The sequence below is a fragment of the Bubalus kerabau genome, chromosome 8, assembly GCF_029407905.1.
Source record: "Bubalus kerabau isolate K-KA32 ecotype Philippines breed swamp buffalo chromosome 8, PCC_UOA_SB_1v2, whole genome shotgun sequence".
Taxonomy (NCBI): domain Eukaryota; kingdom Metazoa; phylum Chordata; class Mammalia; order Artiodactyla; family Bovidae; genus Bubalus; species Bubalus kerabau.
The window spans coordinates 95,591,722-95,604,668 of NC_073631.1; the positions used below are offsets into that span (position 1 = coordinate 95,591,722).

General features: G+C 52.5%; 1 protein-coding gene across 2 annotated transcripts in view; it reads left to right on the top strand.

Annotated features, from left to right (window-relative positions):
* The window catches only part of SND1 (staphylococcal nuclease and tudor domain containing 1), a 422,591-nt gene that overhangs the window by 394,555 nt on the left and 15,089 nt on the right, over nucleotides 1–12,947 (top strand). The gene's annotated exons all lie outside the window — the stretch shown is intronic.

Genomic DNA, 12,947 nt, shown 5'->3' on the forward strand with positions numbered 1-12,947 from the left:
AGGCTACCACGGCCCAACCAGCACACCCAGCCCCTGGCTTGGAGGATTTAGTGGCCCGGGGCCTTGCCCTGTCCTCGTAGTTCCTCCTCTAGCTCTCTTCCATCTGCTGGGCTTCTCACCCCTGCCTTGCTCAAGGATGGTGGCCAGGAGCGGGGCGTGTGGAGGAGGCTGAGGAGGCACACCCAGCTGCTGCCTGGTGCTGCCCAGATAGAGGCACCCAGCCTCTCTCCGGTTGTAGTCAGTGCCGGCAAAGCAGGTGCAAAACAGCCCCTTCTGCTCGTGACGTCCAGGCGCCTCTGAGTCATCATGGACTGAAGCCGGTTTGTGCCCCTCTGAGCTCCTCTGTGAGCAGACCCGCTGTGGGAACGAACACCCTGTCACCTTAGAAAGGTTCTGGAAATAGGCCTTTTCCCATCAGTCGGGTGCCAGTGGACTTGCCCAAAGACAGGGGATCTTTTCTGTCCCAGGAACTTCCCTTCTGCCAGTGATGTGGAGAAGCTAGGACATCTATTGTGTGCCTACTGTGTGCCATGGACAGAGGAGCCTGGCCTGCTACAGTCCCTGGGGTCACAAAGAGTCAGACATGACTGAGCGACTGGACAACAACAAACCATTAATAAATGCCCACAGTGAATGCTGCAGTTAATATTGGTGTGAATAAAGTGCTCGAGGAAAAGCATTCAGTATATAAAGGTGTGTCCGAGTGTGTAGACGCTTGGTGGATAGGTTGAGTTGGAGCTCACAGATGTACCAATAGGAAGAAGTATTCTAGCCAGGGGGAGTGGCCTGCCCAGAGGCCTGGGACGAAGCACATGTGTGAAGCTGGAGGTGGTTTGGCATGACTCGAGCCAAAATAATGAGGGCCAGAATGGTTGGAAGGTGAGACAGCAACAACCCAGTTTTATAAGGAATTGATCCTCTTCTGTACTGAGGAATTTGAACTTCAGCAGAGAATTAAGGAAAGGATTTCGGCAAAGGAAAAGGTGATCCGATTTGTTTGTTGGGGTTTTTTTTTGCAAAGTGACAACATCTACTGAGAACGTCCTATATGCCAAACACTTCTTAAGTGTTTGATTTGGGTCAGTTCATTTATTCTTTAATAAAACCCTTTGAGGTAAGTGCCATTATGATACCCATTTGACAAATAGGAGAAAACTTAGACCCAGAGAGGTTAAGTAACCCACTCGAGACCACACAGCTGGTAAGTAGTAGAGCAGGATGTGAACCCTGACGGTCTGGCTAACCACGGAGCTGCACTGCCTGTGATAAGCCACGCCCTGCAGCATCGTAGGGGGGCCACTGGGAAGTGGTGAGGCTGGGGGCAGGGAGTGTTACCACCAAACCAGGACCTGGACTCAGGGAGTGGCAGGAAGGATAAAGAAGAGGGGGAGAATTCGAGAGATGTTTATGAATAGGACCATTGTGACTTGGAGGTTGACTGTGAATGTAAAAGGAGTCCAGGATGATTTCTAAGCTGCTCTCTCTGAGTGAGATAAGAAACGCAGGTGAAAGTGCAGGTTTTATAGTGAAGATAGTGGATTCAGGATTGGGCTCGTTACATTTGAAATGTATATGGTGGAGGTGAGTCCTGAAGAGCAGTCTGGGCTGAAAATAGGAGCAATGGTGTCAGATAACTCTGAGTCGTGCAATACAGGGACTGTCTATAGCTTCAGATGGCCCCCCAGGGAATGTCCATTTTCAGGGGGCATGTTATGGGAAAGAATTCACAACTGAAACTAAGAAAGCATGCAGAAGGTTGGGAATCACAGAGGCCTTTAAAAAGAGCTTCGAAATAGAAGGCAGCGGTGCTTAGCTTTGTCAGATACCTGAGAAGAAATTAATAAAATGGCGATTAAGAGGTCTTGAGTGACCTTTGAAGTGATAATCATGTTGGAATGTCAGTTGGCTGTGTGAGATGGAGGAGTGGATGGAGGTAAAGGGAAAGAGGTCCCTGGGTTAAGAGAGAAAGGTTGACTGGACGGGATGCGAAGTCAGAGCTAGGTTTTCTAGGATGAGTGAGATTTGCAGACAAAGAGGTAGATGCTGATAGAAAGGGAGTTGGGTGGTGATTAGAGGAAAAGGTGACTGATAGAGACAGGCACCCAAGAAAGCAAGAGAGTGTGATCTACAGCCAGGTTCTTTTTTTTTTTTTTTTTTTTTTTTTTTTGCCACACCAAGGGCTTGCAGGATCTTAGTTCCCCACCAGAGATTGACCCCCAGCCTTTGGCAATGAGGGCACAGAGTCCTAACCACCTAACCACCAGAGAATTCCCTGGAGCCAGGTTCTTTTTCTCCAGGGTGGAAGGAAAAGCATTAATCACCAATGCCACCATTCAGTTCAGTTCAATCCCTCAGTTGTGTCGAGCTTTTTGCGGCCCCATGGACTGCAGCATGCCAGGCCTCCCTATTCATCACCAACTCCTGGAACCTACACAAACTCATGCCCATCCAACCATCTCATCCTCTGTCGTCCCCTTCTCCTCCCACCTTCCATCTTTCCCAGCACCAGGGTCTTTTCAAATGAGTCAGTTCTTCACATCAGGGGACCAAAGTATTGGAGTTTCAGCTTCAGCATCAGTCCTTCCAATGAATATTCAGGACTGATTTTCTTTAGGATTGACTGGTTGGGTCTCCTTACAGTCCAAGGGATTCTCAAGAGTCTTCTCCAACACCACAGTTCAAAAGCATCAATTCTGCAGTGCTCAGCTTTCTTTATAATCCAACTCTCACATCCATACATGACTATTGGAAAAACCATAGCCTTGACTAGATGGACCTTTGTTGGCAAAGTAATGTCTCTGCTTTTTAATAGGCTGTCTAGGTTGGTCATAGCTTTTCTTCCAAGGAGCAAGCATGTTTTAATGGCTGCAGTCACCATCTGCAGTGATTTTGGAGCCCAAAAATATGGAAAAGATCAGTTTTCGTTTCAGTCCCAAAGAAAGGCAATGCCAAAGAATGTTCAAACTACCACACAATTTGCACTCATCTCACACACTAGCAACGTAATGTTCAAAATTCTCCAAGCCAAGCTTCAACAGTATGTGAACCATGAATTTCCAGATGTTCAAGGTGGATTTAGAAAAGGCAGAGGAACCAGAGATCAAATTGCCAACATCCACTGGATTATAGAAAAAGCAAGAGAGTTCCAGAAAAACGTCTACTTTTGCTTTATTAACTATGCCAGAGCCTGTGACTGTGTGGATCACAACAAACTGTGGAAAATTCTTGAAGAGATGGGAATACCAGACCACCTGACTTGCCTCCTGAGAAATCTGTGTGTAGGTCAAGAAGCAACAGTTAGAACTGGACGTGGAACAACAGACTGGTTCCAAATAGGGGAAGGAGTACATCAAGACTATATTGTCACCCTGCTCATTTAACTTATATGCAAAGTACATCATGTGAAATGTCGGGCTAGATGAAGCACAAGCTGGAATCAGGATTGCCGGGAGAAATATCAATAACCTCAGATATGCAGGTGACACCACCCTTATGGCAGAAAGCAAAGAGGAACTGAAGAGCCTCTTGATAAAAGTGAAAGAAGAGAGTGAAAAAGCTGGCTTAAAATTCAGCATTTAAAAAACTAAGATCATGACATCCCGTCCCATCACTGCATGGCAAGTGGATGGGAAAGCAGTGAAAACAGCGACACACTATTTTGGGGTAACAGTACCACCATAGGTGCTTTGTAAAGGCAAAGTGTGGGTCTGCACAGAAATCCACGGTGGTTCAGGTCAAGCCTGAGAGTCCAGATCTGCAAAGCAGAATACACCTGCCCCCGAGCAGACCTTGGCATCAGGAAGGTGTAAGGGCCTACAAAGGTGTAGCTGGCATTCAGATGTGACCCGATTTGGTTACCTTCGGGTCAGAGATTTGACAGCCTCATACAGTTCCTCCATGGGTCATGTGCATGCATGCTAAGTCGCTTCAGTCGTGTCCAACTCTTTGCGACCCCACGGACTGCAACCCTCCAGGCTCCTCTGTCCATGGAATTCTCCAGGCAAGAATACTGGAGTGGGTTGTCATGCCCTCCTCCAGGGGATCTTCCCAACCCAGGGATCAAACCAGTGTCTCCTGCAGCTCTTGCATCGCAGGCAGATTCTTTACCACTGAGCCACCAGAGGTCATACACTGATTTCTCCTGAGAAAAGAGGTCATTCGACTTCTCACCCCTAGTTCAGTCCCTGCAGGGCACAGGTACAGCCTCAGGGACTCCGTCTGGGCTTGGGAGAACCCCACGTGGCCCAGACCAAGGGTTGGGGCTCCGTGTGCTATCTGGAGACTCCGGATGAAGAGCGGTCCTCACTGCTCTCTCTGGTAGGACCACTCTTCGCCGCATCACCGGAGCATGGGGAGAATCTGGACCGTTCAGGTGCACCCCACTTTCAAAAGGACTTCCAAAGCCAGCCTCGAGCTCAGGAAGCCTGTGGGAAAGGATGGCAGTGGGGTGCCCTGCACAAGGGTAGGGCCCCCGATTCAGCCACACTCCCTGTGTGAACCTCAGGGAAGAGACAGTTAAATCGCCCTCCAGTCCGCAGCCCCGGGTTTTCCTGGGAAGATGAACAGTCTGCTTTCCTTATTGTCTGCACCAAAGGAACAGATTGCGTCAGTTTGTAAACCGCATTACCGCTTGCAAAGGCCTGGAGTCAGCAGGCTTGCATTTCCCAGCAGACTGAGGGACGCTGATAGCCCTGGCTCCTCCTCTTTGCCTCAGGCATGACCAGGAATTGCCTCTGGCCCCCCCCACCTCTGGCATCCCACCCCTCACCCCTGAGGTATTCCAGGAGAGAGAGGAGGAAGCCCTGAGCTCCTAGCTGGGCTGTCTCACCCATTGCTCAGGCCAACCCTCAATTTCTAGGAGCTTCCTGCCCCCTGTGGCCACTGTGCCAACCCGGACCTGATTTGCAGGCATTCCTAGGGCCTTGGCTTAGACCAAATGTCAGAAACGAGACTTTCCAGAGAACAGTTGGCCCTGTGGGTTGGGCTTGAATGCGTCATCTGGTCTGCAGGTGTTGAGGGGTTGGGTAGTAACGCACTGGTAGGGGCTGGAGCCTTGCTACTCCAGGAGCACAGGGAAGTTTGGGATGGACCCTTGCCCGCCCCCTCGCCACCCGTGGCCCACGGTAATGCAGCCCAGGAGGCATTTCATAGGCACTGCCTCTGTGGCTCCCAGAGCGTTACATTATTAATTGCATCGTGTTAATGCTTATCATCTCTGAAAGACATCGCTGTGCACGCGTGGCCGCAAGTGGAGGGGACAAGTCGGCTGTGTTAAGCTGCTACTATATTAAGGTGAGGTGTCTCTTCAAGTTCACGGCTCCGGCGGCGGGAGCACATTACAGCAATATGTATGGGGGACGGCAGCGTGGCTGCTGTGCGCGGCAGGAGAGGAGGCTCGGTGGCACTCAGATTGCTCTGGATTGCTACTCGCCTACCCTGCGGAAAGCTCTGTTTGGGATGCGTGGGTGGGGAAGAGCTGGAGTGCCTTTATTCCTCTCCCGCTCTCCACCTTCCCCTCTGCGCAGGCTTCTGCTGGTTGCCTGCAGGGCCTCCCCGCCGGCCCTTCTCTCCCACGTAAGCCCTTGTCTGTCTGCTCTCTCAGCGCCTCCCAGTCATGCTGGCGCACCACGAGTGCCACCACGCCCAATCCCAGCTCATACCTGAGGGGGTTCTGAGCAGAGAAAACCTCACACACCTGGTTCAGCACTCACTGACACGCGGAGCAACTGGAGAGGGATGCCCAGCCCAGAAGAGGCAGAGCGGGTCCCTGGATGGCTTTTCAGTCCAAGGATTTTGCTTTGCACCTCTAAGCCTTGTCCCCATCCAAGCCTCACTCCTCTCTTACTCCCAGTTCCAGGCTTGTAGCCGATGGCCTTGGGGTTATTGAAAGCAGGGCTGGGACCAGCCAGCGTATGGGGAGGATGGCAGCTTCTGCCTATCCCTGGGGCCCCTGATGTCACCTCCCCAGAGGTAGCGCTGTGCACTCCTACTCTGCCTTTGGGAGGAATATGCACCCAGCATCCCCTCCCCCGCCTTGTTTAGGAAGTCTTCCTTCCCAGATGCTCTAGGGCAGGGGTGCCCTGAGCTGCTGCCTACCTGGGATCACCTGTCCTGCCTGAGGCAGCCACCTCCCTAGGGGGAGGGAGCATCCCTGGCAGCTGTGTTCCAGGTGTTCCTTGGCCTCCCAGCCTCTGAGGCTGAGGCTCAGTGATTTCCTCTGCTGCCTTGGGCACTGCGCAGGAGAGAGGATGAGAGGCTCTTGGGAGAGACTACCTCTCTTCTGTTCTCCCAATACACAAAATGGGAAAGAGCAGTTATATGGAAGGGGAGACTCTCGCCACTACTGCATTTTGCCAGAAATCCCCTCTGTGCTGTACCTCCTTGGGCTGCCCTGAGTCACCATCCAGAGCACGCCATTCCCAGCTGTGCGTCCTCCCCGGTTCAGTATCTTCAAGTTCTCTTGCCCTACCGGCTCTGTCAAAGCTAGCCTTTTCATGGAGGCAGCCTCCAGCGCACTGCGCCCCCACCCTACCATGAAGAAGGCTACAGGAGGGGCCCTTGGTCTTCCCAGTGTCACCCCCAGACTCAGAGCCACTGGACATCCATCTTGGCTCCTGGAGCGGGAGAGGCTGGGCAGCCGAATGAAGCCCCAAGGCGGCTGGCATTTCCTTTGGTCTTCTAGCTGAGCTCGCGAGTGTTCTTCCCCAGACACACACATTACTTTCAGAAAGCTGGTTGGCTGGGGAGGGCCTGGGCAAGTGAGTCGTCCTCTCTGTAAGAACATCAGCCCTGCCTGCCTTTCACTCTCGCACTTCTTGCACACCCACCCCCCTCACCTGGCTGGCCCCGCATGGCTCCCTGGACCTCAACTGCCTGGAGTGGGAGAATGACTCAGCCCCCTCCGCCCACTTGATTGAAGCAGCTCCTGTGTTAAGCTGGACAGAATCCAAACAAGGAAAGAAGGGGACCAGTTGGGGTGGTGGGGCAGGGATTGAGAATATGTTTGTGGCAGGGGCCAAGATAATCCAACCACTAGGAAAAGGGCTATGAGAAACGAAACGTGCTCACTGTCGCCTTCCCTCCCTGGGTTGGAAGCCTGCCCCCTGTCTCCTCTTTTCTCCTCTCTGTTTCTCCCCTTCCCCACTCTCCGCAGCCGCAGCCGGGAAGGGTGAGACCACAGCCCACCTTGGTGGGAACTGAGGTGTGTGCGCTGCCTGGGACAGGAGCACTTCCTCAGTAATTAGGAGACGCGCAAATTAACAGCCTGTGCCATTTGTATTAATTTGGTAAATAAGCCAGAACAATTTCATTAGTGGCACATTAGTGTGCTCGGGAGCAGGAGGACATGTCCCACTGTGAGGCAGCAGGGCCCTCTGGCTACCCCCGCTCACAGACAGCCCAGGACCAGTGGGTCTAGCTGCTTTCCCACTGGGCGTGGCTGGCCGGACCACACCCCCTGATTGGCCCTGTGGTGGAGAAAGATTCCCCACCCCAACCCCACCCCTGCCTACTCTGATTAACCACCTCTTCCCTCACCTACCTCTCTGAGTGAGAACCAAGGGAATTGAGCTCAGCCAAGCAGAGCTGCTGCTGGTTGCAACTAGCCTGACTGCTGTCAGCTGGCCCTGAGCTGAAGGAAGTGGATGCCCTTGTACATCACCAAAAACTCACAGTCAGAGTTAGGATTTGAGCCCAGGTCTGTCTGACTGCAGGATTCATGCTCTTTCTACCATGTCATGGCCCAGTCAGTACACCCAGCTCTGGGGCAGATTTAGAGAACAAGCTTTGCTCCCATTGGAGCTGACAGTTGGTGTGCGTGCTGAGTTGCTTCAGTGTCCGACTCTTTGCGACCCCATGGACTGTAGCCCACGTCAGGCTTCTCTGTCCCTGGGATTGATTCTCCAGGCAAAAATACTGGAGTGGGTTGCCATGCCCTCCTCCAGGGAATCTTCCCAACCCAGGGATCAAACAGAGTCTCATGTCTCCTGCATTGGCAAGCAGGTTCTTTACCACTAGCACCATTTTAGCTGGTGAATAGGGACATTTTGAAATAACTGCTCCTCCCCAGGAAGTAAATAATTGAAGAAGTATTTGTGTGTCAAGCACCCTTTTAAGTGTTTAACATACTTACGTTGGCTCATTTAGTCATCAAAACACATCTTTTGAGATAGGTACTATCACAATTCCAAGGTAATTGACTCACCAGAAATTAAGCAGGTGATGAGTAAACGTCTCTGCTCCGGAGTCCATGGTCTTAACCTCTGTGCTCTGCACTGGTCCCTGAGTGTCAGAGATATCCGGGCCAGGTGTTCAATTCACTGCAGGCCAAGGTTAGGGAAGCCGTCACAGGAAGATGGTGTTGAATCTGGAAGAGCTCAGCTCACAGGGCCTAGTTCAGAACCACAAAATCCCTGCCCACTCTGCCAGCATTGGGAGCAGAGGACGAGAGATGCCGGCAGGTGAGCAGAGCATCCAGGATGTCCAGTGCAGCAGCTCCTTGGTGTCCTTCAGCTCCCGAGGGTCAGGTCTGCCCTTTAGACATCTAGGCTCTTGCTTCTGTCTTAACTAGAGTTATCACAAAGCCACCCCCTCCAGGTGGCACCCCCTTCTCATAGCCTCTCCTCCCCCCAGCTCCATGTGTTCCTAGGTCCCAGCATTTGGCTTCAGTATGAGTGTTGAGGATGGGGAATGAGGAAAGCCATCATCTGTCCCTTGCTGACATTGCTTGTGTCCGCGTGTACCCTTGACCCCTCAAGGCTATTATCAGCCCACCTGTGTACACACCAAATGCCCACATGAAGTGCTGTGGCAGCCCCTGGCGATCACCCAAGGCCTCACCTCCCTGATGTCAGTGCCATTGCAGGAAGCCTCCCAAGCCACCGGACAGCGAGTCCGGGTCTCTTCATGAAACATCTCTTCCAAGATGCCGAAGAGACAGGCGGCCATGTTGTATAGCGCTTCTCACTTTACACTGCACTCCATGAGTAGTATCTCACTAACACTTGGGGTAGCCAGAAAGAGACCAAAAGAGGTTTCTTGTGCACTTGACAAGAAAGAACCTCCCCTAATTCCTGTCTGCAGTTGGAGGCAACTTGCAGGAAATTTCTGCCAATAGTCTGTATCAGTTCAGTTCAGTTCATTTCAGTCGCTCAGTCGTGTCCGACTCTTTGCAACCCCATGAATTGCAGCACGCCAGGCCTCCCTGTCCATCACCAACTCCCGGAGTTCACTCAAACTCTGTATACTGGAGATCAAACCGGTCAGTCCTAAAGGAAATCAACCCTGAATATTCACTGGAAGGACTGATGCTGAAGCTGAATCTCCAGTGCTTTGGCCGCCTGACGCAAAGAGCCGACTCATTGGAAAAGACCCTGATGCTGGGAAAGATTGAAGGCGGGAGGAGGAGGATGAGATGCTTGGACGGCATCACCAACTCAATGGACATGAACTTGAGCAAACTTCAGGAGATAGTGAAGGACAGGGAAGCCTCGCATGTTGCAAAGAGTTGGACACGATTTAGCAACTGAACAGCTACAACATCTGTATATGGTAAATCCTAATTATAAGTGAGCCCATATTTGTGAGTTCACTCACTTGCTGAAATTTGCTACCTCTGTCAGTACCCCTGTGACTTTTTGGATCATTTGTGAACGTGCACAGAGCAGCGAATCTCCCAGGGAGTACATTCCCAGCTGAGGCTGCAGCTCTCCTACAAACAAACGTCCTACTCATGGTCTGCTTAGCACCGAGGTTTTCAGGGTTTCTGCACTTTATGTTGTAGTTAAAAATGGCCTCCAAGCATAGCGCTGAAGTGCTGTCTAGTGTTCCTGAGTGCAGGACAGCTGCGATGTGCCGTAAGGAGAAAACCCATGTGTTAGATAAGCTTTATTCAGGCTTGAGTGACAGCGCTCTTGGCTGTGAGTTCAATGTTAATGAATCATCAATATGTATTAAATACGATGTATTTAAACAGAAACCATCATCAAAGCAGGTTATGTATTGGTAAGTTGATAGAAATGTAACTGGAGTCTTGTAGGAACCTAACCCTGTGTTTCCCTGGGAGGCAGTGGTTCAGGATTCCCTAATTCCTTGTTCATAGTAACTTTATAGCGATAAGTATCACAGATAACTAGAGAGAGAGAGTATGTGTATATTTTTTAATTAGAAAAATACCAGAAATTTGATGAGTCTTAAGATTGAGTCTTAAAGTTGAATAGAGAAATGGAGCTTTTACAGATATGAAGAGCTAAAAGTGTTAGTTGCTCAGTCCTGTCCAACTCTTTGTGACCCCATGGACTGTAGCCTACCAGGCCCCTCTGTCCATGGAATTCTCCAGGCAAGAAAACTGGAGTGGGTCACCATTTCCTTCTCCAGGGGATCTTCCTGATCCAGGGATTGAACCTGGGTCTCCTGCATTGCAGGCAGATTCTTTACTGCTTGAGCCACCAGGGAAGCCCGTCATAGATATGGACCCATGTAATTTTATAGTCAAGTCACAAAGTCTCAGCAGTGAGTGTGAAAGAGAGACAAGATGAAAGATGAACATATAGACCAACCTGGGAGTGCCCACTGCACCCTCTGTTTGCTCCCTGTGTAGAGTCAAGACTTCACCCTGAACCCTCTGCCCATCTAGGCTGGGGCATGTCCAGCAAGGCCAGAAGCCCAGAGACCTGGGTGCAGCGGGAACACTGGCCCAGTCCCAACCCTCCTCTAAGACCAGCCTACCTTCCCTAAAGCCCCTTGTTTGAGAAATTACTGTGGTGGCAGCAGCTGTAATGAAAGGAGAAGCGGGGACCCACAGGCGACAGCGTCATCTCACCCTCCACAGCCCAAGATGGACTGGGCAGCAGCACGGTGCCCAAGGCCAGAGCTTTCTTTCCTCTGCGGCCGGCTGGGCCCAGGGGCTTGTCAAGCCCAAGTTAGCGTATCGATTGCCGGCAGGGAGAGGCGGGGTACATGTGAAGCCAGGGCTCACCTGCCAAGAGAGCCTGGCTGCTCCCCAGCAGTGTTGGCCCCAGATGTGGCTGCTTAGTCACTCGCTGGCGTTTCCCCCGGCAGGAGCCTTGAGAGGTCGGCATCTGGTTTGTGGCCTCAGAGGGTGAGGTGTGAATTAGAGGTTGGCGAGTAGGGTCTGAGCCTGGGCGCCTGACAGGAGAGACGGATTGTACCTGTCTGGTCGTCTCTGCAGCTCATGTCTCGGAGGCTCTTACCTCCACCGCAGGAATCTGGTGTGAGAGGAAGCCACGGGCTTCTCGTCACAGCTGCAACGGCCCACCACGGGCCTGGGGGCTGGAGGGAGGTCTCGTGCTTGATCAGGGCAGCCATCCTGGCTTTAGGAAAAGGACACCTGGCAACAAACACAGTGGAAGAAGACAAGAGGTGCTGGCGTGGGCATGAGGAGGGGTCTCAGGAGCCCCCAAATGCAAAGGAGCCCCATGGATTGGTGGTAGGAGCCAGCGTCGGCACCTCCACTCTACCCGTTGTCTCATGAGCCCCCAAACACAAGGCAGGCAGCCCTCCACTCCTCCCAGAAGTCGTCTGGGATCCGTTGCCGCTTGATCTTAGCATGCTTGATAAAGCGCAGCAAACGAAGAAGAGGCGGTCTTCCCATGCACTCCCCTTCCATCCCTGTTCTCGTCTGAGTCCCACAAGCCTGCAGCCTCTTCCTCCACCATTAGCCTTCCCACTGTCGGCCGCCCAGTGCTCCGGCACCCAGGGCATTTGCAAGGTGGCAGAGGGCTCTTCGGGCAGTTTGCCACTCACTCCAGTGAATTTACTGGCTGGCGAGCTCTTGAGGCACCTGTACTTTATCGTGTACCATTTTGCCCACCGTTCTCTGCCACACACACAGGTCCTCCCAGTGAATTAATTGCCAGGATTAGAGGAAAGGGGAAACCAGTTTTACCATCTACGGTTGTGGGTCCTCCCTTCCTCCAGCCCTCAGCAGCGTGGTGCCCGTGTGGGGTGGATACCACCCAGCAGAGCCCGGCACTCCCACCCTGGCTCCACCAGGGAGGGGCACGGTCCAGGGTCCTGAATGGCGGAGGGAGCTGGCCTTAACCCAGTGGACAGTGTGTGTGTGGTGGGGGGGTGTCGGGGAGGGGTCAGGGGTGTGACTGGAGAAAGGATGCTCTTGAGACAGGGCTGTGGGGAGAGGAGGGGAGGCGCCAAGGAGGCAGTGGAGAAAGAAGGCAAGCAGGGCAGCCTGGCATCTGCTCTCAGCTCTGCCCCTTTCTGGCCCCACTGCCCCTGTGTCTGTTTCCCCACTAACAAAACCAAGTTGGATTGGATGAGTATAATACCTTCTTCTCCTGGCTCTAATAAACTCTTTGTATCCCTTTCTACAGTACACCCCCACTTCAGGCATTGTTGAACTTGCATTCCACCTGAAAGGGTCACGGGGGGCTTCATGTAGGAAGAAGGTGTTCACGAATAGGAAGAACACCTGGCGGAGTCCTAACTGCCGGGAGAGGTGCTGGGGACACGACTCCCTATAAGGAAACAGAGGCCGCTTGGGTGCATGGAGGGAGGGCAGAGCAGGGCCAAAGAGCAAGACCAGGAAGCTGGGACCCCAGCTCCTTCCTGTTCATGTCCTCTGCGGCTGCCACTGGCTCTGGCCCAGGCTTCAGAGAACTCCCAGGTATTTAGACACTCATTTTATTGCTTAATCGAGCTTGAAACCGTTTAAATGAATACAAGTTTTTACGTTTGGCAGTGAAGGCTTTTACAGGCCCCTTTAGCAGGGGAAGAGAAGCCGAGAAGGAATTCCTCTTGGGCCACTGCCTTCATGAGGTGGAGCGGCATCCATGCTAGGTCGGGGGTCCTGGTTCTCGGGGAGCCCTCAAGGGAGGAGGCCCGGGAGTCCCTGGGCTCTGCAGGGATCCTGCCAGCTCTGGGGATCAGCCAGTGTGCTCGGCCCCGAAATCAGGGCTGATGGCGGTGAGCAC